A 4,124-nucleotide genomic window follows, 5' to 3' on the forward strand; every position below is an offset into this window, starting at 1 on the left:
TTTGTGCTATCTTCTCATCATTGTATAAGGTTGCTCACAAAATTTCAAGTCATTTGGATATCATTTGAGGGTAGCTGTAGTTCAAACCTACACCTTTATTTACATGACAAGGCAACTAGTTGTGTGCATGCTGAATGTAGTGTATGACTAGAGGCAATCCATCTGACTTATAACCCTTTGATCCTGAGATAGATAGGACATTTCATAGATTAGTTAGGCATCATTTTATACCTTTTGATCATTCTGAGCATTCCATAACTGGTGAATCTGTGCATTCTGTTATTGGTGATTTTGAACATCCTGATCTTGAGCATTATAATTTTGAGCATTCTGATTCTGAGCATTCTGATTTTGCACATTCTGAGAACATGGCACAACCTCCACCTCGTGAGAGGACTCTAAGGGAAATGGCTGCACCTGATTTCACCTACGAAAGCTTGTGCATCCAATACCCTGATGAGGATGTCCCATATGTTCTTAAAACTGGACTGATTCATTTGCTTCCAAAGTTTCATGGCCTTGCAGGTGAAGACCCGCACAAACATTTGAAAGAATTTCACATTGTCTGCTCCACCATGAAACCCCCAGATGTCCAAGAGGATCACATATTTCTGAAGGCTTTTCCTCATTCATTAGAGGGAGTGGCAAAGGACTGGTTGTATTACCTTGCTCCAAGGTCCATCACGAGCTGGGATGACCTTAAGAGAGTATTCTTAGAGAAATTTTTCCCTGCTTCCAGGATCACAGCCATCAGGAAGGATATCTCAGGTATTAGACAACTCAGTGGAGAGAGCCTGTATGAGTACTGGGAGAGATTTAAGAAACTATGTGCCAGTTGCCCCCACCATCAGATTTCAGAATAGCTTCTTCTCCAATATTTTTATGAAGGACTCAGTAATATGGAGAGAAGTATGATAGATGCTGCCAGTGGTGGAGCCCTTGGAGACATGACTTCTGCTGAAGCCAGAAATTTAATTGAGAAGATGGCCTCCAACTCCCAGCAGTTTAGCGCCAGAAATGATGCCATAGTCATTAGAGGAGTGCATGAGGTAGCTACAAACCCATCTGCATCATCTGAAACTAAGAAGCTTGAAGGCAAACTGGATGCATTGGTTAACTTGGTAACCCAGCTGTCCTTGAATCAGAAATCTGTACCTGTCGCAAGGGTTTGTGGTTTGTGCTCCTCTGCTGACCACCATACAGACCTTTGCCCTTCCATGCAGCAACCTGGAGCAATTGAGCAGCCTGAAGCTTATGCTGCAAATATTTACAATAGACCTCCTCAACCTCAGCAGCAAAATCAACCACAGCAGAGCAATTATGACCTTTCCAGCAACAGATACAACCCTGGATGGAGGAATCACCCTAACCTCAGATGGTCCAGCCCTCAGCAACAACAACAGCAGCCTGCTCCTTCCTTCCAAAATGTTGCTGGCCCAAGCAGACCATACATTCCTCCACCAAATCCAACAACAGCAACAACCCCAGAAACAGCCAACAGTTGAGGCCCCTCCACAACCTTCCCTCGAAGAACTTGTGAGGCAAATGACTATGCAGAACATGCAGTTTCAGCAAGAGACCAGAGCCTCCATTCAGAGCTTAACCAATCAGATGGGACAATTGGCTACCCAATTGAATCAACAATAGTCCCAGAATTCTGACAAGCTACCTTCTCAAGCTGTCCAAAATCCCAAAAATGTCAGTGCCATTTCATTGAGGTCGGGAAAGCAATGTCAAGGACCTCAACCCGTAGCACCTTCCTCATCTGCAAATGAACCTACCAAACTTCACTCTATTCCAGAAAAAGGTGATGACAAATATTTACCTAACAATTTCTGTGCAGGTGAATCTTCTTCCACAGGTAATTCTGATTTGCAGAAGCAGCACATTCCCCCTCTTCCATTCCCTCCAAGAGCAGTTTCCAACAAAAAAATGGAAGAGGCAGAAAAAGAGATCTTGGAAACGTTTAGAAAGGTAGAGGTAAACATACCTCTGTTGGATGCAATAAAGCAAATTCCAAGATATGCCAAATTCTTGAAGGAGCTGTGCACTAATAAGCGGAAGCTTAAAGGAAGTGAACGGATTAGCATGGGCAGAAATGTCTCCGCATTGATTGGTAAATCTGTTCCTCAAATTCCTGAAAAATGCAAAGATCCAGGTACATTCAACATACCTTGTGTCATAGGGAATAGTAAGTTTGACAATGCCATTCTAGATTTAGGAGCTTCTGTTAGTGTTATGCCTCTGTCTATTTTTAATTCTCTATCTCTAGGCCCCTTGCAGTCAACTGATGTGGTAATTCATTTAGCTAATAGAAGTGTTGCCTACCCTGTTGGTTTCATAGAAGATGTCTTAGTTAGAGTTGGTGAACTGATTTTCCCTGTTGATTTTTATATTTTGAATATGGAAGATGGATTTTCTCAAGGATCAGTTCCCATCATTCTAGGTAGACCCTTTATGAAAACTGCTAGAACTAAGATAGATGTTTATGCAGGCACACTGTCCATGGAGTTTGGTGATATAACTGTTCATTTTAATATTCTGGATGCTATGAAATACCCATCTGAAGATCTTTTTGTATTTCGTGCTGAAATAATTGACCATGTTGTTGATGAATGCATGACTGATCTTTATTCTAATCTGCATGCCTCTCACTCTTCATGCATTGAGTCTGAAATTGTACTTGATCATATGTCTGAATTTGATGCTGAGAGTGAATCTGAGAGTGATATTGATTGCATGCCTGGTGGTGGTGTTTTACCTCTTGAGATTGATTTTATAGAGTCAGATAGGACTAACCATGTTTCAGGAAGTACACATACCTCTGACTTTCTTTATGAGGTAAAGGTTGAGAAACCATCCCCTTCCACCATTGTCCAGCCGACCACACCAGAATTGAAGTCTCTGCCATCAAATTTAAAATATGCTTACTTGGATGATAGCAAGAGTTTTCCAGTGATTATATCTGCCTCCCTTGCTGATGAGCAAGAGGAGAAGTTGTTGTCAGTTCTCAAGAAGCATAAGAAGGCTATAGGCTGGACCCTGGCAGACATTCCTGGTATTAGCCCATCCACATGTATGCATCGAATAAATTTAGAGGATGGAGCTAAACCGGTAAGACAACCACAGAGAAGACTCAACCCGGTGATTCTTGATGTAGTGAAGAAGGAGATAACCAAGCTTTTGCAAGCTGGAATCATTTATCCTATCTCCGATAGCCAATGGGTGAGTCCCGTCCAGGTAGTCCCGAAGAAGACTGGCCTCACAGTGATAAAAAATGAGAAGGAGGAGTTGATTCCTACTCGGGTGCAGAACAGTTGGAGAGTCTGCATTGACTATAGGAGGCTGAACCAGGTTACCAAAAAGGACCATTTTCCCTTGCCATTCATTGACCAGATGCTTGAACGCCTGGCAGGTAAATCCCACTACTGTTTCCTTGATGGTTTTTCTGGTTATATGCAAATTACTATTGCTCCTGAGGATCAGGAAAAGACCACATTCACCTGCCCCTTCGGCACTTTTGCTTATAGGAGGATGCCTTTCGGCCTATGCAATGCCCCTGGTACCTTCCAGCGGTGCATGATTGGTATTTTTAGTGATTTTTTAGAAAATTGCATAGAGGTGTTTATGGATGATTTCACTGTATATGGATCCTCTTTTGATGGTTGTTTGAATAGTTTGGAAAAAGTTTTGAATAGATGCATTGAAACTAACCTTGTTCTAAATTTTGAAAAATGTCATTTTATGGTTGAGCAAGGTATAGTTCTAGGCCACATTATTTCCAATAAGGGTATTGAAGTAGATCCTGCAAAAATTTCTGTTATTTCACAATTGCCTTACCCCTCTTGTGTGCGAGAGGTGCGATCTTTTCTTGGTCATGCAGGATTCTACAGGCGCTTTATAAGGGATTTTAGCAAAGTAGCCCTTCCACTGTCCAACTTGTTGCAAAAGGAGGTGGAGTTTGACTTTAATGACAGATGCAAAGAGGCTTTTGATTGCCTCAAAAGAGCGTGGACTACCACCCTCATCATCCAGGCACCCGATTGGACAACCCCTTTTGAGCTTATGTGTGATGCATCAAATTATGCATTGGGGGCTGTCCTTGCTCAGAAAATTGATAAATT

At 42.0% G+C, this 4,124-nt stretch overlaps 1 non-coding gene across 1 annotated transcript; it reads right to left on the reverse strand.

Annotated features, from left to right (window-relative positions):
• Positions 1–746: 746 nt before the first annotated feature.
• On the reverse strand, positions 747–853 carry LOC113000072 (small nucleolar RNA R71). The gene has a single exon (XR_003265344.1). It is a non-coding gene; the product is annotated as a small nucleolar RNA R71 (small nucleolar RNA).
• Positions 854–4,124: the final 3,271 nt, after the last annotated feature.

Source organism: Glycine max, chromosome 17, assembly GCF_000004515.6.
Source record: "Glycine max cultivar Williams 82 chromosome 17, Glycine_max_v4.0, whole genome shotgun sequence".
NCBI classification, from domain to species: domain Eukaryota; kingdom Viridiplantae; phylum Streptophyta; class Magnoliopsida; order Fabales; family Fabaceae; genus Glycine; species Glycine max.